Genomic DNA, 26,886 nt, shown 5'->3' on the forward strand with positions numbered 1-26,886 from the left:
AACTTTAACAATATTTTATGAAAGCAGTTGTATGCACATCCTCATGAATACTCCTTAGGTGGGCTGATGATGTCACATCCCCACACTCCTTTTTCTTATTTATTACATTAAATCATAAAGTGGGGATGTAATATTTATTGAAAGACATTCTCATGAAATAGTTGTTTTGCTGTACCCACTGTGTTGTACCTTTAAATATGAATTTCTGCTCCGTTGGATTGAGAGTACGAGGATGTGACACTGCGACCATATCTTTATCTGATTTATAGGCAACAGAAACCGGCGATCGTTTCTTTGCCTTTCCAAAAGTATAATTTAAATTAGAAACATAATCAACAAATGAGGAATAACAAAATATACAAATAAATAAAAAAAATATTTATTTTAGTTATAAAAAAATTATAATCTGAAGGAATGAGTCAACAATATAAAATCAGTAATTAATCCAAAAAATCCATTTTTATTTTTTTTGTTTAAATATTAAAAACAAAGCAAGAAAATATGAAGAAAGACATGAACCTGATTTTTAGCTTGTTTTATTTGTGATTATACTATATTATAATCAATTATAAAATTTAATCGATAATAACGGTGTAAAAAATCTGTAAATGATTACCTACTTGTAAAATAATGAGGAAGTTAAGATACAGTTTTTCATTACGAAAATGAAAAAGAAGAGGAAGGAAAAAAATAACTGAGCCTACTATTTCTTATTTTTGTATTTCTGTCTTATTATTTGAAATTTTGACGAATTTCAATTTTTATTAGAGACAAGTTACTTCTTTCTCATTATCATTGTACAAACTGTGATAATACTTGTTTCAATGATTTTACAATTGCCTATGAGGCTTATAATGTTATTGTGTATTTGATTTAAAGGGATGGTCCAGACTGGAGATATTTATATTTTAATAGAGTAAAATTTACAGAGCAAAATGCTGAAATTTTGATCAAAATCGGATAACAAAAAACAAAGTTATTGAATTTTAAAGATTTGTATTACAGTATTCCGGCGCTATGCATGTCTTTATGAATATTCATGAGGTGTGCTGATGATGTCATATCTCAACTTGCTCTTTTGTGCTTTATTACTGTATTTAAAATGAGGTTTATTCAATTTTTTTTCTACCGAGAACTCAAACAATTGGACTGACAACTGATTAGGTGCATTGGTTTTTTATTGCCGCAACCTATATCACCATAATGGAGACACATCATTTAGTTCACTTTAGTTCCACCTCCCCTGGATGTGCACCCCCATACCACTTTAGTTCCATCTCCCTAAGATGTGCACCCCCATACCACTGTAGTTCCACCTCCCCAGGATGAGCACCCCCATACCACTTTAGTTCCACCTCCCCAGGATGAGCACCCCCATACCACTTTAGTTCCACCTCCCAGGATGAGCACCCCATTCCACTTTAGTTCCACCTCCCCAGGATGAGCACCCCCATATCACTTTAGTTCGACCTCCCTAGGATGAGCACCCCCATACCACTTTAGTTCCACCTCCCCTGCAATACACCCCCATACCACTTTAGTTCCATCTCCCCAGGATGAGCACCCCATTCCACTTTAGTTCCACCTCCCCAGGATGAGCACCCCCATACCACTGCAGTTCCACCTCCCCAGGATGAGCACCCCCATACCACTTTAGTTCCACCTCCCCAGGATGAGCACCCCCATACCACTGTAGTTCCACCTCCCCAGGATGCGCACCCCATTCCACTTTAGTTCCACCTCCCCAGGATGAGCACCCCCATATCACTTTAGTTCGACCTCCCCAGGATGACCACCCCCATACCACTGTAGTTCCACCTCCCCAGGATGAGCACCCCACCTCCCCTGCAATGCAACCCCATACCACTTTAGTTCCGCCTCCCCAGGATGAGCACCCCATTCCACTTTAGTTCCACCTCCCCAGGATGAGCACCCCCATACCACTTTAGTTCCACCTCCCCAGGATGTGCACCCCCATACCACTTTAGTTCCACCTCCTCAGGATGTGCACCCCATACCACTTTAGTTCCACCTCCCCAGGATGAGCACCCCCATACCACTTTAGTTCCACCTCCCCAGGATGTGCACCCCCATACCACTTTAGTTCCACCTCCCCAGGATGAGCACCCCCATACCACTTTAGTTCCCCCTCCCCAGGATGAGCACCCCCATACCACTTTAGTTCCACCTCCCCAGGATGAGCACCCCATACCACTGTAGTTCCACCTCCCCAGGATGTGCACCCCCATACCACTTTAGTTCCACCTCCTCAGGATGTGCACCCCATACCACTTTAGTTCCACCTCCCCAGGATGAGCACCCCCATACCACTTTAGTTCCACCTCCCCAGGATGTGCACCCCCATACCACTGTAGTTCCACCTCCCCAGGATGTGCACCCCATTCCACTTTAGTTCCACCTCCCCAGGATGTGCACCCCATTCCACTTTAGTTCCACCTCCCCAGGATGACCACCCCCATACCACTGTAGTTCCACCTCCCCAGGATGACCACCCCCATACCACTTTAGTTCCACCTCCCCAGGATGAGCACCCCCATACCACTGTAGTTCCACCTCCCCAGGATGTGCACCCCATTCCACTTTAGTTCCACCTCCCCAGGATGAGCACCCCCATACCACTGTAGTTCCACCTCCCCAGGATGAGCACCCCCATACCACTGTAGTTCCACCTCCCCAGGATGTGCACCCCATTCCACTTTAGTTCCACCTCCCCAGGATGAGCACCCCCATACCACTGTAGTTCCACCTCCCCAGGATGACCACCCCCATACCACTGTAGTTCCACCTCCCCAGGATGAGCACCCCCATACCACTTTAGTTCCACCTCCCCAGGATGAGCACCCCCATACCACTGTAGTTCCACCTCCCCAGGATGTGCACCCCATTCCACTTTAGTTCCACCTCCCCAGGATGAGCTCCCCCATATCACTTTATTTCCACCTCCCCAGGATGAGCACCCCCATACCACTGTAGTTCCACCTCCCCAGGATGAGCACCCCCATACCACTTTAGTTCTACTTCCCCAGGATGAGCACCCCCATACCACTTTAGTTCCACCTCCCCAGGATGAGCACCCCATACCACTGTAGTTCCACCTCCCCAGGATGTGCACCCCCATACCACTTTAGTTCCACCTCCTCAGGATGTGCACCCCATACCACTTTAGTTCCACCTCCCCAGGATGAGCACCCCCATACCACTTTAGTTCCACCTCCCCAGGATGTGCACCCCCATACCACTTTAGTTCCACCTCCCCAGGATGAGCACCCCCATACCACTTTAGTTCCCACTCCCCAGGATGTGCACCCCATACCACTTTAGTTCCATCTCCCTAGGATGTGCACCCCCATACCACTGTAGTTCCACCTCCCCAGGATGAGCACCCCCATACCACTTTAGTTCCACCTCCCCAGGATGACCACCCCCATACCACTGTAGTTCCACCTCCCCTGCAATACACCCCCATACCACTTTAGTTCCACCTCCCCAGGATGAGCACCCCCATACAACTTTAGTTCCACCTCCCCAGGATGAGCACCCCATTCCACTTTAGTTCCACCTACCCAGGATGAGCACCCCCATATCACTTTAGTTCGACCTCCCCAGGATGAGCACCCCCATACCACTTTAGTTCCACCTCCCCTGCAATACACCCCCATACCACTTTAGTTCCACCTCCCCAGGATGAGCACCCCATTCCACTTTAGTTCCACCTCCCCAGGATGAGCACCCCCATACCACTGCAGTTCCACCTCCCCAGGATGAGCACCCCCATACCACTTTAGTTCCACCTCCCCAGGATGAGCACCCCCATACCACTGTAGTTCCACCTCCCCAGGATGCGCACCCCATTCCACTTTAGTTCCACCTCCCCAGGATGAGCACCCCCATATCACTTTAGTTCGACCTCCCCAGGATGACCACCCCCATACCACTGTAGTTCCACCTCCCCAGGATGAGCACCCCACCTCCCCTGCAATGCAACCCCATACCACTTTAGTTCCACCTCCCCAGGATGAGCACCCCATACCACGTTAGTTCCACCTCCCCAGGATGAGCACCCCCATATCACTTTAGTTCCACCTCCCCAGGATGTGCACTCCCATACCACTTTAGTTCCATCTCCCTAGGATGTGCACCCCCATACCACTGTAGTTCCACCTCCCCAGGATGAGCACCCCCATACCACTTTAGTTCCACCTCCCCAGGATGAGCACCCCATACCACTGTAGTTCCACCTCCCCAGGATGAGCACCCCCATACCACTTTAGTTCCACCTCCCCAGGATGTGCACCCCCATACCACTTTAGTTCCACCTCCCTAGGATGAGCACCCCCATACCACTTTAGTTCCACCTCCCCAGGATGTGCACCCCCATACCACTTTAGTTCCACCTCCCCAGGATGAGCACCCCCATACCACTTTAGTTCCACCTCCCCAGGATGAGCACCCCATACCACGTTAGTTCCACCTCCCCAGGATGAGCACCCCCATATCACTTTAGTTCCACCTCCCCAGGATGTGCACTCCCATACCACTTTAGTTCCATCTCCCTAGGATGTGCACCCCCATACCACTGTAGTTCCACCTCCCCAGGATGAGCACCCCCATACCACTTTAGTTCCACCTCCCCAGGATGAGCACCCCATACCACTGTAGTTCCACCTCCCCAGGATGAGCACCCCCATACCACTTTAGTTCCACCTCCCCAGGATGTGCACCCCCATACCACTTTAGTTCCACCTCCCCAGGATGAGCACCCCCATACCACTTTAGTTCCACCTCCCCAGGATGTGCACCCCCATACCACTTTAGTTCCACCTCCCCAGGATGAGCACCCCCATACCACTTTAGTTCCACCTCCCCAGGATGAGCACCCCATACCACTTTAGTTCCACCTCCCCAGGATGAGCACCCCCATATCACTTTAGTTCCACCTCCCCAGGATGAGCACCCCCATACCAATTTAGTTCCACCTCCCTAGGATGAGCACCAGGATGAATACATGTTAATTGAGGATTATTTGGCGCGTAAGAAAGGTTCACCAGTCGTTTTAACTCTTTGCACGCTGAATTAATTTTTGGGGGATTATAACAACAGTTGTTTTCATGTTATTTTCTTTCATTTAGGATTTCTATGTAGCACTATTGATATCTATTGTTAATTATTTAGATGTTTTCCAAGAACTATTGCCTTGTATTAGCTCATCTAATTTGAAAGTAATTATTACGAAACTAATTATTAAGATAGATGAATTTAATCGTACGAATGTGCAAGATTGCAACATCGGCGCGGAAAGGGTTAACGTTTCTCTTGAATTACGAAGAGTTGTATGAAACAACCACCCAGTCAAAAGCTACTATAAGTTTCTGAGTGATTTCACGTTATATTCCTTAATATTGTGACGTCATTGATGTGCATCCGTATCCCATCAGGCCCTGCTTATTCAGTCATGTAATTACCCCGGCTTAATCTGGGTTACCAACATGCGCTCAAGCAGTCACGGAATTTCTTCCTAGATGGCAACAATTTTCTACAACTGGGTGGAGAGTGGCAATTACATAATAGCTTTGCCTAAATACTCAAATGCTGTGGTGGGATTCGAACCCTGACATCGTGGTTCATATTCTGGAGACTTTATCCACTCCTCCACAGCACCTGGTCTGATTAGAATTTAACTGCCATGATGGGTGGGGGGGGGGGGGTTGGGGAAGAATATAGAGAAGGGTATTTTTATTGATGGGTATTTGAGTTGTTTTTAAACAATAACATTCTAAAAATAAAAACACTGTACCAATATAATTTAGGTCAATTCATGTATCAGTTTAACAATAATATGTTACCACCCATATTTAATTCTTCATTTAACAAAAACAAGACCCTTCACAAATATCCCACACGTCAATCCGATGAATTTCATTTACCACTACCCCGGACCAGCCTTGCAAATTCAATTTTTACTTTTGAAGGCCCTAGACTCTGGGGAACTATTAATATAAACATCAAAGAATCTCCAAGCCTTAATTCTTTCAATATAAGTTCAAAAAAATTCTTCAAGATAACCATTGAATTTAACTCTTCATTACTCAAACTATCGTATTTTTTAATCAAGCATCTTTATCATGTCACGTACACTTTTACCATAGAGCTATGCTTTTACATCTCTTTCATTTCCCTGTTGATCGGCGAGGTCCGTCTGTGAGTGCTGGGGCTGGATTCCGGAGACCTTTAATCTCTCTTTTTCTCATTTCCTTTTCTATTTTTATTTCCCATTTTTCCTTTTAATTCAACTGGTTATGCTCAAGTTATTTTATTTTTTTAGATGCTAAACAACTTCAAGAATATTTATTAGGAGGCTGCACTCTACAAGCTCCGCTTTTTAGCAGCCTCCTCCATTTCCAACCTGATTTGTAAAAATCTTGAATATAATTTTCTGTACAGGAATATTTGAAATATGTTTTGTTATTTATATATGTCAACATGTACAGAAGAAACTGTAATTGTTGAAAATGGAAATTAACGAATGACATGAAATGAAAAAGGGTAAACGTATCGAATGCCTGCCCTCACCCGCGACCCTCATGTTGGCAATGCCCCTACTGACTAATTACATTGAAGAATGCAAACTTCCCTTCCCTTACTTTAGCATGATTATGTTATGAATATAACACAAAACAACTTAAAAATTCCAAAATTAATTTATGCAAGCCATGTACTTAAATCTTGCAAACAATTTTAGTAATAGTTCCTGCTAACCCTTTCGTTTCCTCCCTCCCCATCTCACTCCCACCCACACCCCCCCCCCCTCTCTCTCTCTCTCTCCCTCCCCTACTGTAAAGGTCATCCTATCCTATAGTGTGTTCACAGTATGGAACCCAATATGAAATCACCTTCACACGATGTGAATCACCTGTTCACATTATCGACCGTGTGAACACGCTGTGTACAGTTCCCCTTTGTGTCCACCGCGTGAAAATATCTTCAAACTGTTGAATTTAGCATTTTAACAGTGAGAATAATATTTTCACATCGTCCACCATGTGAACATACTGTGTAGCTACCGGACTGTGTTATAATGTCTCTTATTCTAACAGAACTGATAGCTTTGGTTGGCATCAAGTCTAAGGGCGTTGAGTCTGTTGAAAGTGAAATTAAGGTTCCCTTCTCTTCATAATTTGAGTTTACAAAATAGTTTTAAACATGTTGACATTTCAATACCCATATGTTTTTGAACAGTTTAAAGCCTATCTTTAGTTTCGATAAATCCCCTCAAAAGTCACTATAACCTATTAATTACTAGATTTATGAACATGTGTGTCCTAGTATGGTAGTTATGATGTTACGGATACTCCCCCCCCCCCCAATTACTTTTCTTGATATAATGTGTAGCTACCACATCTACATTGATTATGTCATTAATTTGCCTTTCTTATCACCCCAGGCCTTCTAAAGGATGGAACGATTTGAAAATTTCGTGATAATAAATCTTGTCCATAGATCTCTGATATCTAGATACGAAATTTGTAAAAGTAAGTTTTCATATGGCTTCTAAAAATCTAAAAAGTACTGAGAGAGAGCGCTTACATGCCACATTTGAATTCTAATGACCGAATAATATATCAAAACAGTGTGAATAACATTTTCACATTGTGAAAACACTGTAATGAAACCGTGGTCTGTCTCCATTGGGGTCCCTCCCCCCTCCCCCTACAACCCCCCCCCCCCTCTGTCTCTCTCCCTTCATAGTCATCATGACCATTGATTTTCATTGATTCATATTTATATCAATAGAAGCGCCGAATCACACCCCCTATCGAGGATCTGATAATGTGACTATAGAAAATGTGTAAAGTCATTTATCTTTGATGAATTCATTATTTCTTGCGTGGGGTCTAATCTTGTGTGTGTGGGATGTTTATCCCTAGTAATACGCAAAGGTGTGTTACTGTCGCTATGGCAACATGTTATTACACTCAACGATGTGCTAACTTGTTTTGAGTCAATCTGATATGATTTGTTTAGGCCATTTTAATATTTTCAAATACGGAATCATACATACATATAGATGATTAATTCGTATCATAAGTTTATCATGCAGGATATCATTATACGTGGAAGCTAAACAGGAGATCAGTAACGGTAAGTTGATTTTTATTAATCCCAATTTGCAGTGGAATCATCAAGTATATGCAATTGTACTTGTAATAAAAACAGGATGAGCAGAAAGATTTGGTATGTCAGGCATGCTGTGACACAGATATTCAACTAGAATTTACACGTTTCTGTTCGAGGATGAATTAATAAAAAAAAACACAAGCGGGGATGAATGTGGCGGTGGAGCATATAGCCCTACAATACCGAGGTTTCACACTGAAATGAATATAAAACTGTAAATGTAGGAAAATGTAGGAGTAATTAGTACAGGCAGCAGGGGTTCACAAACAATATGAACTGTTAGATTAGGATGGGATGTAAAAATAAAAAAAACATGGAAAAAACAACACTTTAATGGTTGCACTTCGTGATTCCGAAGGTTCGTAATTCCGAAACACGTAATTTGCCTATACCTCAATGTTCGTTAATCCGAAAACGTAAAAGGGTTCGTCAATCCGAACATTTGTGGCGTTATTCCAAAGCTTCGTTATTCCGAAGGTTCGATAATCCGAAAACGAAATAAGGTTCGATGTTCCGAAGGTTCGTTAGTCCGAACACGAAATAAGGTTCGTTGTTCCGAAGGTTCGTTAGTCGGAAGCGAAATAAGGTTCGTTGTTCCGAAGTTTCTTTAGTCCGAAAACAAAATAAGGTTCGTTAATCATTACGTTTCCGGACTAAATATTGGTAACAATGCTATCGGCCTATAATTTACGACATTCTTACGATCAGATTTTTTATACACCGGCACAACTTTAGCTACCTTTAATTTATCTGGAACAATCCCCTGAGATAATGACATATTGATGATTTTACATAAAGGTTCAACAAAAATGTGAATACTCTCCTTTATAATTCGAGGTGAAATATCATCAGAACCACTCGATTTAGAAGGTTTTAAAGATGATACAATATTAATTATCTCAGCTTTTGTAGCAGGGTTTAAAAACAGAGAAGCATTATCTTTACATTGTTTCATATAATCACGATGAGATTGTGGTACTTGAGGAATTTCTGTAGATATTTTCTGGGGCAATCCAATGAAATATTTGTTAAAGCTTTCAGCCTTATCCTTGGCCGATGATAAAAGTATACCATTAAAATTCATCTCTTGTGGAATAGAATGCCTATTTGAGCGTCCAAGCAATTCATTAATGTGAGACCAAGTCTTTCTGATATCACCTTTAACATCATTGAACAAATCATTGTAATAATCTTTCTTGGCTAAGCGAAGAACATTAATCAATACATTCTTATAATCAATATACTTCTTTTTACTTTCAGCTGTAGGTCTCTTGATGTAAGTACTATAAAGCTTATGTTTACGATTTATCGACTTCAGTAAACTATGAGTTACCCAGGGCTTTTTACATTTGTTCCTTGTTGCTGCCTTAACTAGTGGGAAACAAAAGTTGTATAGGCCGAGAAACTTTTGTAGAAAAACTTCGTAAAAATCATTAACGCCTTCCACTGAGGGAAGAGCCTGCCAATTAATTTCAGCTAAGTGTTGTTTGAACCTTGTGATTCTTACATCATTAATAAGCCGTTTCATATCTTTCTCACTTTTCTTAACAGGAGTTACTAAGGAATCCTTTCTTATACAAAATATGGGCATATGATCTGAAATATCTGAGTGAATTACACCAGAGCAAAACTCATTTTGAATGCAATTTGTGAAAATAGTATCTATCAGGGTTGCACTGTTTTCTGTTACACGAGTAGGTTTTGTGATAAGAGAGAACATTCCAAAGGAGTACATAAAATCAACAAAACTTTTAACACATTGATCACTATCATAATTCAATAAATTTATGTTAAAATCACCCATCAAATAGATCTCCTTGTTCTCTCTACTCACAACCTGTAGCTCATGTTCAAAATCCTCAATAAAAGACATACTATCATAGTTTGGTGCCCTATATACACAACCAATAATGACCTTTTTAGAGTGAATTGTTGTTTCAACAAAGACTACTTCATACCCTGTCTTAGAACCAGACAAATCTTCACGTAATTCAAAATCTAAGTCATCTTTTACGTACAAGCATGTCCCACCCCCATATTTTCCTGCCCTACATTTATGAACACAAGAATAGCCAGGTATCTGAAACAGTCGAATGTCAGTAGCATCTTTAAACCAAGTTTCTGTAACGCCTATTACTGAGAAATCATGTTTCAAGCATCACAGTAAATGTAACAGATCATCATAATTTCAGTTACATAAACTTCTGGCATTCAAATGCATGAGATCAAAATTCCCCTCTTTATTCTGATCAAATACCTCACAATTAATATAATCACAACTTCTTAATATTATGTTTACATCTTCTTCATCAATGGAATCCACTAGTAATTATTAAAGAAAATCGATAACACATTAAATATTTTGTACATATATGAATCTGTTATGATACTACTCAGAGTTGATCTACCATACAAACATACATGGCTTATACACATATTAAACAGACACCAAAACACAAAAAGCCACTCACACAAATGGTTCATACTTGTAGGTCTATGCCCACACACACACAATTGATAAGATATATGCAGATTTAAAAGAGAGGTTCACATGTAAGACCCCTCCATCAGAGATTATTTAATAACCATCAACACCCAAAGCAGTTTCTGAGAAGAGAGAGAGAGAGAAAGTGGGTGGGAGGGACTGGGAGAGATTAAACAGAAACAAAGACCTCAGGAATGGTATAGATCCCCAGAGGCACATTACTCCTATCATCACACAGTGACTAATACTCAAAGCAAATAATGTCCCCCTTGTCCAAAAAGTTAAAGGTGCATTATGGTGAAAAATACTTTGCTCCTCCACTTCCTCTCCAATATCCATTAAAGAAACGGAGCTTGGTGCCCTTAGCGTACAGATCTTGAACTTGACTCTTGTATTTTTTCTTTTCCTCAAGATCAATCTTCGTCAGATCATCTATTAAGTAGAAGCCTTCATTCTTTAGGGCAACTCGCGCCTCCTTCATAACTTGAATTTTATCTTCACGAGAACAAGTTTTTACCACTATATGTCTAGGTTTTGCTCCTTTTCTTCCCACACGCCGAGCACTTTCTACCTTCATTTTTAGTCTGAACTTTGATGAAAGAATTTCTTCCACAATCTTGATGCAATCCTCATCTTTGCCATCCTCCGCTTCACTGAATCCTACAACACGAAAGTTATCTTTCTTCGCTATTCGTTCAGCCAAGTTTGCCTCAACATCTTGGCTAGCAGCCCTCTTTTCTAGTACTTGGTTTGCCTTCTCTAGCCTCTCAAGGCGCTTCTCCAGGTCCAGGTTTTTTCTTTCCAATTCACTTATCCTATGACTCTCGAATTCCAAAGTCTTCTGGACCTCTTTGATGCTATCCAGCATCGACTTGACAGCCTTTTCCATAATTTTCTCGAAATTGTCCGTTGCAGCTTTAAGGTGGACTGTAAGCTGAGGTAAGGCCAGGGGGAGTGGTGGAGCATGGTCAGCTGGGTTACTGGCAGCATCACCTTCCAGCTCATCGTTCAAGATGTTAAATCTTCCTCTGGTCTCAAACACGGATTTATTAACTGATTTATCTCCTTTATTAGACATGTTGTTGAATATTCTTTGTTCCAAGTTAACAAGGGTAGTAAGAAATATATACGAAGAAAGAAATAAACGATGGAGAGATGGTATCTATGGTGATAATGAAGTATCTAGGGAGAGGTCTTTAAACACACTGTCACTTAGTCAGCAGCCATACTTCATGAACCAAGTGGGCAATGCTAACGATTAACCTCCGTAATATTGATATACAGTGCTTGAGTTAATCCGGTCATTACTTCAAATTGACGCTACAGCAACTTGCCCCTTCTCTGTTGCCACTTTCTCATACATGGTACTTTCACAATATGCATCTTTCAACCCATTCTGTAGACTTAATTTTTACGATTTTTCCCCCATCAATTGATGCATTTTTCTGAGAATGACCCTCCAGTATTCTTCCCTCTTATTACGTACATGTAGCTCTATCTTCACCACTCTCGATCAACTTGTCCCCCTCTGCGACTCTCATACTTTAACAACTCCTATTACAGCTCTCTCATCCACTCTCTATATTCAATCCTCTCGTTCTATACGAATCTCGTGTTTTACAGCTCAGTTATTTCCCTCACATGTTCACTTTATCTCTCTCTAGTCGCTGAAGAATGGAAGCGAGCCGGAGAACAGAAAATCAGATGCAGATTAAAAAATATTCAAGCTCACCTGGAATGTCCATAAATTCCATTCAGTATTCAACTCCACTGTTCGAATTACATTAAGTCCCGAAAAATACCAATTCTAAATCACAGACAGCCCAAACAGCGTTCAGCCTGACCCAGAATCCAGCAACTGAAACTTAACACATTATGGAATGTAAAAAGTGCAAGAAGGCAAACGAACTTTTTAAACAAAACAAATCTCTATTTTCCATCCGGCTTTATTACACTAACCAATTATGTCCAACATACTATTTTTTGTTTGGTATTTTGTTGTTTGATACATGTACATGACATGTGTATTGAATATTTTCATTTTCTATTTTTTTTAGATTTTAATTCCTCCAAATAACATTTGGAGTTACCACGAATAAAACCTATTATGATCCGATGAAAAGTTTCCTCTCATGAAATCTGCAAAAATTTATATAATAAAATGCAAAAAAAAAATAGAAAGGAATGTTATGTGAGTGACATAATCAACTCTAGTTTGCATAACAATATTTTGTGTATACAGGGCGTCCAGAAAAAACAAAACCGAGATTAAGCGATGATTTATCATGACTTAATCACAAATTGGATTGACATATGACCTACAATTGTAAAGCTCAGAATCCCCTCTTTTATCTGATATTATTTAGATTATGTCTCATTCACGCATGAGTGAGCAAAAACAATTTGAAGAGGGGATACCAAAAAGTCATTTAGCGGGCTGTATCTGGGTTTCAAAAGGAAAACCACATTTTCAAACAGTTCAATATCTGCTCTTTAATTTGATACCTAAATTACAGAAAATGCTCAAGAAATAACAATGTTCTTGTTATTTGAAATAAGGCTTGAATTTCAATAATTTCATGAAATGAAGTGGTTTTACAGGCTAGCGTTCAGACTCACTCAACACTCCGTTTTGTTGACGATCAGCCATGTATCAATAGCTTCTGTGGGAAGCCAGTGACAACACGTTTATTTAATGAAATTATGGAAATACAAACAATGTTTAGAGGGAACATAATTTTTGTTCACTTCTTGACCATTTTCTGTGATTAAGGTATCAAATGAAAGAGCAGATATTGAACTTTTTAGGCATGTGATTGCCTTTTTTATAATTCAGATACCAATTGAGTTTTTGGTATTCTTTTTTCAAATTGTTTTTGCTCACTCATGCGTAAATGAGGAATAATCTAAGTAATATCAGATGAAAGAAGAGATTCTAAGCTTTACAATGGTAGGTCATTTGTCTATTGAATTTGTGATTAAGTTATGATAAATCATCGCTTAATCTCGGTTTGGTTTTTCTGGGACGAACTGTATAACGGATTTGTAAAAATATATTAAAAAAAGGGAAATTACTCTATTCAAATACATTTTAGTTGTTGTTGATTTGACATGTACATGTTACTCATCCTCTTCCCCTCCCGTACCTGCCTAAATGAGCATAAGTATTTATTTAATTGTCCATAATTGGAAATTCTTTCTTATTTACATGCCGTGCAAAATTATAGACAACAAATTGTATAAATTTTACATGAACAATGGAATCTACATTTGGAACATAACAATAAACATAATATATCTTACATAATGATTCATAACAGAGTATTTAAATAACATAAAAGGCCTCATATGAGTTCACTGAAATTTACAATTTTGGAAATATCATGAAAAGACAATTTTGGATTAATTGAATTGCAATAAAAGGTGGAAAACTTTGTTAGATCTAATTCATATTTCAGGTGAGTACTACTTATGTAATTGGGTAATGTATTCAAGTATACTTGCTAACATAATAATAATAATAATATGTCCATTTATATAGCGCAGTTACTATGTGCATATACTCAACTGCGCTTTGATACTTGGTATCATGTTATTAGCCCGGCTGTAGCTGAGCCGCTATATTAATAGGCGCCATATTAACATGGATCATAATCCAATCGGAAGAGGGAGGCAGAAAAGGAAAGAGAGAGAGAGAAATGAAAAGGGAAGGAAAGAGAGAGAAGAAAGAAATAAAATAAGGGCAGGGGCGTAGATAGCGGGGGGATGGGGGGATGCATCCCCCCAGAAATTTAGGTGGGGGGGGATGGTGTGTACAATCATCCCCCCAGGTTTCTGTGGGGGAAGAAGCAAAACTATACAGTAATAAAGCAATGAATGCTAGTTAAAATCAATCAATAATAATAGCAGTAATAATCATAACGTACAGCAATGACAAACATGATCAAAATTGGACTTTTATTCAGAGTCAATCATCTTATATGCATTTACAACTTGCAAGTTTTAAGTAATAACAACTGTCTTGCGTCGTCATATACATTTAAGGATCGTTATTCAGAGTTTCACCAAGTACATTTCCTTATAATAATTATGTATTTGCAAAGGAGATAAGTTCAAAATATTTCATTACAGATTTAAGAAAGTGTCGCTTAATCACTCCCTTTCAGAGCAATTGCTTTCATAACACATTAACACTGTTCAAACGAATTAATAAGAAATTACCTATACACATTTAGTAAATGAATGATTTTGGAATGAAAGTGCAAATTTTGGATGGCCTCAGTGATATCCGAGGTTTTTTTCACTCAATATTCACTCTTTCATATATTCACTCCTTAAAGAGTGAACTATTTCACTAATTTTTTCAGAGTACTTTGCGCTTTTCAAAGAAGGTAGAATCATCCAATATATAGACATGCCTTAATTCACGAAGGCAGATTGAATCAATCCATGGATAAGATTAATTTATGGTCTAAGATCACAGAACAAGCCTAACTCGACCCTCAGCGTGTTCATTGTCGGACCTTTGACAAAAAACATAATCATCTCGCGCATTTACGCGATAAAAATTATCTATACAGTTTACTTCCGACAACCCGGTGAAGTTTATTTCATTTCCATACTTAATTCAATCAAGCCTTTGTAATCATGGTAATTTTAAACAGAGTGTGCTTATCATTTTAGTGTCCGCATATCTGCACGTGGATAAGAAATATAATGTTGAGCTTTTTTTATTTTACCCCTATTACTATAATTGTAATTGATATTTTTTTTAGTTTTTTGCTGTTTATTTGTTTATTCCTTTAGTTGTTGATTCATTCGTTTGATCATTAACAATATCGCTACTTTTAAAAGAGTATACTACTATACTAGTAAAATAAGGAATACTAGTTATTCTAGATCATGTTTAGCAGGACTGTCATGACCAAGATGATAACTAGACATCCGAAAAATGACATTTCTCTTATGATCATCTTTACTCATTGTCATTAATCAAACAAAAGATTACTGCCATGAAAAATGTGCGAGGAAGTTTGTTTATTACTGGATGCCCTGTTTATTGCTGAAAGCAAAGTGATTATAAGACACACGAGATAATCCATGAGGCAGATCGTGTTATTTTGTTATCCTTAACTCGTCTGCTTTGGCCCATGATATTTTGTTGTTATCGAGTGCGTTATCTCCTTCATTCTTTATATTTATATATTGATTATATATATATATATATATATATATATATATATATATATATATATATATATATATATATATATATATATATATATATATATATATATATATATATATATATATGTATATATAAATATATACAATATATATATATATATATATAAATAATATAATATATAATATATATATATATTTATTTATATACATATATATATATATATATATACATGACCCAGCTAGGAATCATCCCCCCCAGGTCTAAGGACCTGTCTACGCCACTGAATAAGGGTAATCAATAACTTGAAAATCAAAAGCAGCAATTAAGAAGTAAGATTTAATAAATACAGGTCTGAATAGAATTTCACATGAAAAATACTAAAGCTCGGTCGAAACGGGGAAGGAATATGATAAAAAAATCCCCGGAAAAAAAATTCAGTGGATCCGAACCAAGGTCCCCGCACACATGCCACAGACCATTTGCTTTCTCCTACACGTTTTTGTGCTACATAACACTAAGTTCATTTGCCGCTGCTGCCTAATCAAACTGCTTCGGCAATTCTGCATTTCTAGCATTTCGCGAAAGGTATTGCTTTTATTTTGTTCTGACTTTGCTACGTAATGAAATTTCACAGTTTTTGTTCAGAAGAATATCTATAATTTATATTGGCTATAATATCAATGTGGCACAAGTGTGATTTCTATGTGAAAATATGCTTTTTATTTACTTCTGATATTTCTGTGAAAAATCTTTTTTTTCTAAGCTAGATATCAGTTGCCAAATTATCTTACATGTGCATTTATTTTGCTGTTCAGAAATTTTGAAACTTTTATCTCTATAATAAGACTTATGTTATGACGAATAAACGATTGGAACCATTGTCTTCAATGGGCTGCTGTCAGCTCAGCTGCTCACTGCTCTTTGTGTGACGTCACTCACACAGAAGCTCGCCGGAGGACCGATGAAGGCAAAAATATAGCATGGAAATAAATCATTTTTGAGAGCTGATTTCTGCAAACTCTAATCACTATTTCAAAAAGTGAAGTTATATGACTGATAAGTAATACTTCTCCTTTACAATGATGACCACAAAAAAAGTCATTATAAAATACTCTTGATTCTTCGGGTGTGTACTTTTAACCAAGGAACTTGGTGCCACTCAGATTTGATAACTTCTAGACATTGTCTCGTTGGCATGCATGCAAAGAATCATATCAAAATGACACCAACATATGCAGGGCGGATGACCCTACCAGGGGGTGTTGCAAGAAAATATTTGCAATCAATTGCAAATATTCTGTTGTAATTTTACAATTGATTGATCACTTTTACCAATAGCAAATCAGACTATATTCCTTGTTTCATGGAGCAGATTAGCAATTAATCTCAAATTTGTAATTAATTGCACGGCATATGCTTGATTTCAGTAACGAAAATTGACTTGCAATTGATCGCAAGTTTCTTGCAACACCCCACAGGACATATCAATAAATCGATGATTAACTTTTTAAAGACGCTTTTTTTTTACTCTCTCACTTTGTTTGTTTCATTAAGTGGACGAACCATGGACTTAATTCCCACAGGCACTTTTTTGACGTTCTGTTCAGAATCTGAAGTTTGGTCGTAATAATGAGAGAAAAATATAAGTTTTAAACTTTGCCTTCCCTACTGATCTTAATGAAACATCATTTCGGTGTGTTTTTGTTTTTCATGTTATTTTCAGCCTGGAGTACCCCTTTCAACACTGCATTGTGACACATCAGCAACTACGGCGTTTGTCTGATGAACTGAACAGTTTGAAGAGAGACCTTACAAACACTGAGGTAGAATTTCATGTACATGAAAAACGAACAATCTCCCATCACATTATTGATTGATCATTAATTTGAAAAGAATTATAACTAGAGTTTAAATATTGATGATTTAAGGTTTTTTTAAAGTAATATATAAGAGCGAATCTGTTTTGATTTTCCGTATTTGTAATTGGTATTATTACGTGCCCCCATCTTGTCAGACTCTTTGTAGTACGACCTCTCTTCTTACTAATTTTAACACCTCCGTCTTCTCTCTTTCTCTCTCCTTCCCCCCTTCTTTTACTTGACTTTTTTCGTCCATTTACATCAGATTATCACTCTGGCCACCATGGCAACTAACTTCACCCCAGACCAACAATGTGAAGGAAAGGAGTGTCAGTCAATCACAGATGTGACGTACTACGTGGAGGAGAAGAAGAGACTCTGTGTAGACTGCGCCTCTAAAGAAGCATGCATCGCAAGAATTAAAAGAGGGGTACCAAATATGTATTGTGAAGAACATGATGAAAAGGTAAAATTATATTGTAAAAGTCATGGTAAAGCGTTATGTGCTTTTTGTGCACTAGATCATTTAGACCCCTGTGTGCGACAAAGTATGGATGTCGCAATTGGAGACCTTCAAGCAAAACTTACAAGTATAAAAGAAAAAGGAAGGGACAAATTAAAAGAAGGTCGTCTGTACGAAAATGAAATCGACCAATGCACGAAAGACACAGACACCCATCTACAAGCTTTGAAAGATGAAGTTGATTCCATAATCAAGGAGGCGATCAATACAGATAAAGTCAAGGAGAAGATAGATGCTTACAAAATCAACCAGAAGTTTCATGTTAAGAATCAATTACTTCAAGAAGAGATTATGAAGATCAAAGAGAAGATTCGAAAGAACAATGACGAGAGAGAGAAACAACTTGAATTAATCCATACAAATGCACAGATTAGACAAGGACACATGGACAAGAAGAAGATTGGTCTTCATAGAGACATTGATAACATTGCTAAAGAGAAGGATAGGAAGATCAAAGAGTTGATGAAATCATTGCAGGATTACACAAAAACAATAGAGAATGCAATACAGACCATAGATACAGTACTAGAAGACGATAAAAACATTGTTAAAGACGGTCATAGTGTGAACATGTCAGTGAGTGATAAACTAAAGAAACCACATTATAAGAATGATGTGAAACAAATCACTGATAGAATATCAGGTGTTAGGTTTGTGAAGGGTGTTGGGAGAGAGAAGTATGATGGTAGGATTGGTAGGTATGATGGCGAGTGGATGCTTAGTGATACAATCATTGTTAAAGATAAATTCACATACACTGTACCCAATTGCTGTGGGTTGCATAGATGACTGTAATGTGTTCATCACTGACTTGGCGTCAGATAGCCATACATACATGTTAGATATAAACACTAAACACATGCAGAGAGTGATAACAGGTACTGATACATCATGGGTAAGATCCTGTGCATTACTGAATGATGACAAGATAGTATGCGGTAGATACTGTACAGGTTGTACAGGGGACAGTTTGACTGGATGCATCAGTGTGTATGACAGACAATGGATGCACATCAATGACGTCACAATACCAAGAAACACAACGCGCGATATCTCATGGGTGGATGTAGCTGTTGACCGTGATGGGATGATCATCGCTGCTGAGGCGGATCAGTCTAAGATATACGTCATCAACCCAGCTGATAGTAAGATCGTGAATACCATCACATGTAAACAGAATGTACTGATGCGAGGTGTGCTATCATCAGGTCACATCATCGCTCAACCTTACCCTCTTGATAAGAGAGTACTAATCATAGACAGACAGGGTGGTCAAAGAGAAATCCCCAAACGTGATGACATCTTGAATGTGTGCGTTGATCCTATAACAGACGACCTCTACGTTGTGACATCAGATGATGAGTCCAAGACGTGTATGATTGATCAGGTGATGAGCGGGAATGAAGTGAAGAAGAGAAGAGTGACGTCATTCCCTCTATCAAACAGACTGCCTGGTGCGAATAGGCGGGGTTACCTTTTCTCCTCTCGTGTAATGCTCTCATCATCAGGCAAGATAATTGCTTCTGATGGAGAAAGTATTCTCGTATTCGAAAAGAGATTCACATTCTAAACGATACGTCGGGGATCAATTAGTTAATACATTCACTGTGACGACCATGAGACACATTGACAAGCAAAAACCTTCCTTTGAGACAATGAAAAACATTATTTCATAAAAATATATGCCTACTGTAACCCTATACTCTGCCTCTTTATTAAACGCTAATATTCCATTTTTGCAAAGTACCATTTCTCTTTTATTTTCATTAAAGCCTGCATTCAAGAAAATATAGCACATATTCGGAAATACGTTTCAAAATGATTTCCTTAGTATTCAGACGTCTTAAGCATTTGTAGGCCTATATATCGTCACACCGCTTCATGTCTGCTTATTACATACAGTAATGACCATATACATATTTTCATTTGAAATTGTTACATTTACCTTTGTAATGGCCACACTGTGTATATTGTTTTGATATGTAGAAACAAATAAATAAATAATTAAATCATGGATGTTTTGTTTCACTGTTAAAAAGGGGTTATGTGATTGTTCTTTGAACATCACATTTACACGCTATTCAAGATGGTGACGATCACGATGATGATGATGATGGTGAAGGTAACGATGATAATGATAATGATGATGGAGATAATGATGATGATGATGATGATGATGATAATGATGATGATGGTAATAATGATGAAGATAATGATAATGATGATGAAGGTGGTTATGATAATGATGAAGATGGTGACGATGATGATAATGTTGATAGTGATCGATGTAGATGACTGCTCAGAATACAATCACTGGTCAGCAAGAATCCAAAGAATCAATATAGTGTTTACATTATAATACATGATGATAAAAGCGTGGAAATAACTTAATAATCATGATAATACCCAGCTTCGGTACAGTTAAATGTGAATGTACTAAGGATATCGATTATATTTTACATACTTTATGTGAAAAAATTAACGAACCTTCGAAATTAAGAATCTTCGGAATTACGAACCTTCGGAATAATGAACCTTTGGAATATTCGAACCTTCGGAATAACGATGCGTTGGAATAGCGAATGTATGCGTAACTTTATAATACCCAGCTTAGATACAGTCAAAGATAATTGTACAAAGGATAATGTTATCGATTGTATTTTACTTACTTTGAGAAAACGGTTAATAACAATTGTGCACGTATCAAGTTTAGTATTCGTCAATGTGTCAGTTTATATGTATATATTCAGTAATTTGATATTATGAACACCATGTTTAATAACCGCATAATCTATCATTTTGTTAGAAATCACAATGCTTGACTTTACAGTGTTAATGGAAAAAAATAACTTTCAGCTTCAGCTTTTCAGTATGTATATAATAATGTGTATCTGATAAGTGCGTGTCGAAAAATAAACCCTGAAAGGACAGGTCCACCTCAAAATAGTTTGCTTGAAAAAAGGGAAAGATCCAACAAGAATAATACTGAAAATTTCATCAAAATCAGATGTAAAATGAGAAAATTATGACATCTTAAAGTTTCCCTTGATATCACAAAACAGTTTTATGCACATTCTGGTCGGTATACAAATGAGGAGACTGAAGACGTCATCCACTCACTATTTTTTTTATGATATGAAATGGTTTATTTTTTCCTTCGTTGTCAGGTAAAACAATGATTAATTCTACCCCGATCATGTGGAATTAGCCTTGTATAATATTACAGTGTATGTGGCTCTGTCAATTATGTTGGTCCTTATTGTCAAATCTATGAAAATTGAAATATTGTTTAATTCAATCAATTCAAAGAAAAAAATAGTGAGTGAGTGACATCATCGACTGTCTTAATTGTATGTCACTGAGTTGTACATATTACTGTTTTGTGGAAATAAGCAAAGCTTTAAAATGCCATAACTGTCTCATTCTACATCCTATTTTGATGAAATTTCCAGCAGTATGCTAATTTGATTTTTTTTTCTGTGAATTCAAATCAACATTTTTTCTGGGTGGACTTACCATTAAGTATGTCCGTTCTTAAAGAGGTACTCCGGTTTAAATAATATCATTTAAACAGGTTAAGACAAATCAGACGAACAAAACACTAAACATTTGATAAAATCGAACAAGGAATGAAAAAGTTATGGCATTTTAAGGATTTGCATTATTCTTGGGACAGTTCTAGGATTGTCTTTATGAGTATTCATTGAGCAAATTGATTATGTCATATCCCACATGTTCTTTTGTATTTTATTATATGAAATTAGGTTTATTAATATTTTTTGTCCTTCAAGAACCAAAACTACTGAAATAACAACTGATTATTTAGATATTCATTGCTTTAACTTATTTCATTACAAGGGAAATAATTATATCATTCACAAACGTACGGTATGAAAGAATAAAACAATTATTATTACATGTAATAACACAAGAAAATGACTTGGGAATGCTACATTATCGGTCAATCTAATGAATATTCATAACTGTTTTAAAAATATATTGTTAAACATTAAAATTCAATAAACTTGCTATTTGTCATCAGATATTGATGAAATTTTCATCACTCTGTGAATTTAACTCTATTTACCTAGGTACAAATATTTCCAGCCCGGAACAATTCTATACGTGTTTTTTTTTTTTTTTAGATTTTGCAATACCAAACACGTATTATGTTAAATGGTATAAGTTAATATCATTATTCCTTGATACAAGCTGTTATAAAGATTGATTATATTTATTCGTCATGATTCGTAAATTAGGAAATTTATTCATTTTCATTTATTAGGCATGCTATTGAGTAGGTGCTAGCCACAAACTCTGAATGGTTGTTTTGTTTAATTTATCTCCACTTGTGGTCTTGTGTAGTATCAACATGATGTCAGATCGATCTTTCCCTTGAATAATTTTGTTATCATTTTCTTTCTCACTTTGACTGGTTTGCCTAAAATCTATTGTACTAGGGAATGTCTTGCTTTAAATCACAGTTTTTTTTGTCGATGTACGTTTTGATCAAGCTGATTTCGAATAATAGTTGAGACAAATTGTTCACACACTTTGAGCATGAGAATTGTATTTGGAAACCCAATTCGGTCATCATTTCACAAAAATATATGCGATCAATCGTAAGTGGCAATGGCAAATCAGGATCATGGTTGAATGTACATAATTGTTCATAATAATCACAATGAACCAACCAGAATCAATATCTATAATGAACAATTGATTGTAAATTTGTGTGTTACGGGGCAATGATCGTTGATGTTGTACATTGGACCCGGTTGCTAAATCACTTCTTTATGGCTGAATGCAGACATACACGTACAATGTCGTTTGCTTTGTTCCATAATATCTGAAATCTTTTGAACGTTTGTGAAAAATAAAACAACACTGATCGGCTTTTTTTTGTCTGAGGTATCTGTTATCTATGGTATATGTTTATGAAACCTATCAATTTCCGAACAACATTTACTGCAGCCGCAAGTGATTGATCGTACGATTGATTTAATTCATTAAGTTACAAGAAAATACTATTGATTAATGATGATACAGAGAGAGAGGGAGACAGAGAGAGAGTTTGGGGGGAGAAGGGAGAACAAAAGAGGAAATATAAAGATGAAGAACAGAGATGGCGAAGGGGAATGGAGGTGTATTAGAATGGAGAGAAAGAGTGTGTGGGGGAGAAGGGAGAACAAAAGAGGAAATAGAAAGATGAAGAACAGAGATGGCGAAGGGGAATGGAGGTGTATTAGAATGGAAAGAGAGTGTGTGGGGGAGAAGGGAGAACAAAAGAGGGAATATAAAGATGAAGAACAGGGATGGCGAAGGGGAATGGAGGTGTATTAGAATGGAGAGAGAGAGAGTGTGGGGGAGAAAGGAGAACAAAAGAGGAAATATAAAGATGAAGAACAGAGATGGCGAAGGGGAATGGAGGTGTATTAGAATGGAGAGAGAGAGTGTGTGGGGGAGAAGGGAGAACAAACGAGGGAATATAAAGATGAAGAACAGGGATGGCGAAGGGGAATGGAGGTGTATTAGAATGGAGAGAGAGAGTGTGGGGGGAGAAGGGAGAACAAAAGAGGAAATATAAAGATGAAGAACAGAGATGGCGAAGGGGAATGGAGGTGTATTAGAATGGAGAGAGAGTGTGGGGGAGGGAGAACAAAAGAGGAAATATGGAGATGAAGAACAGAGATGGTGAAGGGGAATGGAGGTGTATTAGAATGGAGAGAAAGAGAGTGTGGGTGTGTGTGTATGTGAGTGTGTGAGGGGGGAGAAGGGAGAACAAGAGGAAATGTATAGATGGAGAACAGAGATGGCGAAGGGGTGTGGAGGTGTATTAGAATGACGCTTTCTACAACACAGAAATTCCTTTAACATTACATGTCAAATCACAAAAGACAGCTGAGGGGTTATTGTCGAAAGAGATGGGATGAAAAAGTGATAGACGAATGATATAGCAGAGAGAGACAGTGTTTATGTGAGGGTGTGTGTGTGTGTGTGTGTGTGTGAATGGAGAATGGATTACTGAAGAAGGAGAGATATAAATAGAGGACAGAGATGAGGGGTAGAGAATGGGAGAGAGTTTGTACAATGGGGAGAGAAAATAGTTTGAGTGGGTGTGTGCGCGGGTACTTGTGTGTTGATAGGGTGATGGGAATATTGATGTCAAATTTCAAGTTTGAAACAAATCGAGTCAACATAAAAGAAGATAGGAAATTAGTCAAGAGGACAACGTTCTAAAGATTAAAGGCTTGTTTACGTTCAAAATGTCCACCATCTTTATCTTAATACATTAAACTCATTCTGTCATTTGTTAGCCATAGAGAAGGTCAGAATGGAATTTCAATCAAAGTATTTAGCCTGGAAAAACGGTCTTACCATGATATTATGGACTTCAACACTAAAGAATGTCACTTGAACAAGTGCAGGTCAATAGCAATTCAAGAGTTTTTATTTTGGTCGCTGCTTCTTTTTCCCAGTTAATTATTACAGATGCAATCAACAATCTTCCAACATGATTGGAAAGGGATCTTAGTTAAGATGGAGTCATTAAAATGTAGTTGTATTTTTTATCACCACGTCGCTCATGGATCACATTAATTTTTATTGTCATCAATTCTCAAATGTTGTCTCACCTTCCTTATGTCTCTTGTTTCCCCCTTTAGATAAACATTAATTTGCTTTGAATCGTATTCATATTGATATATACACAACAAAAAATTACCCCCCCCCCCCTCTTAAATGAAATTGCTGTAACTTTTACACGGAATAATTTTGAAATATGATATTTCGTAGGTACTTTTCTACACTCATTAAACAACTGGTGAAAATGAGATTGATCGGTTGAGTAACGCATGAGTAATCGATGATTGAATTAAAAATAACCATTTTTGAAAGTCATAAGAGTCGTTTTTCAGATTGTGTAAATACAAAGTTGGGCAAATGTTATTTTTAGTTGAATTTTATGGTGTTACTGATGTTTTTCTATCCATCACGTAGCCATTCCACACACAATTTTGATAACGTATGTTTATGGTTGAGTGAGCAAAATTTGGTCGCTGCTTCTTTTTCCCAGTTAATTAATACAGATGCAATTAATAATCTCCCAGCACAATTTTTTTTTAATTTGACGAGCAAAAACTGATACAAAATTTAGGTATTCACTTTAAAAGAGATGGTTTGGGTTAAATTTATATATTTCGGCATGCCCGCCTGAATCCCAGTTGATGCTTGCTGCCAATAGGTAATAACACACACAACACACCCTGGAAAATCCTGAGAGAAGGGAGCACTAGCTTACCTACGGGGGGGGGGCGGCAGAGGGGCAGTCTGCCCCCCCCCCGACGAGTCACCACCCATGTAAAGCCACCACCCCCCCCTGACGAGCTTGAAAGACCTTCCCCCCCCCCCGACGAAAATCCTGGAAAATCCTAGTTACGCCACTGGAAGGGGGAGCTACAGAACCACCAGCGTCCCAGTTTCCAGAGTTAAATGCCCCTTATTATCGTCCAAATAAGATAATAATAGTCATAGTAAATAATAATAATAGTGATATCTTTATTGAGCGCACAGACTATCCAGAGACGCTCATGGCGCTAGCGCAGCAACAGTTCTTTTGGATACAAAATTTTATACACGTACATTACAAACAGCTACTTAGATAAATATAGAAATCTTCAATCACTACAAGATATGGCCATGCACCGATTTTACAATCCATTTTCAGTTCCCACATGTACTTTGTTTGCAATATTCCAAATATTTCATGAGTTTATTATCTCAATCTCTGTCTCTCTTTCTTCTCCCCCCCCCCCTCTGCTCCTGTTTTTGTCAAATGTCTGTTTTCTGCAAGTTCCTTCTGTTTCTTTTCTCTCTTTTTGTAAACATTCCTATGCTTTGATTCAAGTACTTACCATTTTATCTATGCCTGTCTTATTATGATACTGATATGTAAATGATTTGTTATAATTGTTATGTTATACTATGTACACTGTCACATGGGACCTTTGGAGACCAACAAATTGTTGAATGGGCTTTCCTGTTCTTCAAACAAAATAAATACATAAAATAGAAATAATTTTTTATATTGATATATTAACAAGAATCACTGAAGCACGTCCTTCGATCATCGATGCTCCCATCGTGGCTAATATCTGCACCACTCACTTACCGTTCCTACTTTGTTTGCGAAATTGGTCCTCTCTCCCTCTTTTTCCTTCTCTCTTCTTCTCTCTTTCACTGCTACTGTCTCTTTCTCTCTTACCTCATCGCTTTGCTTTAATTCATATTCATATTAATCTATTAAGAAGAATCAATGAAGTTCATCAATTGTCGACGCTCCCACCATGAAACTACTATTATCATGTTCTATGTAAACATGTGACTACTGAAAACTGAGTTGTGACATTTCTCTCAATTCATATTTAATATTCATCCGACACACAGTAGTACAGCCTAGCCATGTGTGAAAATTACCCCTGAAATAAGTGAATTAGCACTGCGTAATTCATAGACGTGTAACGACATTGATCATGTACATACGCCATCTTGTCTCGCAGCATAGATAATTATTATTCAACATATCGGTCTCTGAAGTTTATACAAAGTTTTAAAGTAACATCAAAACCACCAATTC

At 37.9% G+C, this 26,886-nt stretch overlaps 1 pseudogene; it reads left to right on the plus strand.

The window, feature by feature from the left end:
- The first annotated feature begins 18,011 nt into the window (after positions 1-18,011).
- On the plus strand, positions 18,012-19,943 carry LOC121416663 (annotated as a pseudogene).
- The last annotated feature ends 6,943 nt before the right edge of the window (positions 19,944-26,886 follow it).

Source organism: Lytechinus variegatus, chromosome 6 (genome assembly GCF_018143015.1).
Source record: "Lytechinus variegatus isolate NC3 chromosome 6, Lvar_3.0, whole genome shotgun sequence".
Classification (NCBI taxonomy): domain Eukaryota; kingdom Metazoa; phylum Echinodermata; class Echinoidea; order Temnopleuroida; family Toxopneustidae; genus Lytechinus; species Lytechinus variegatus.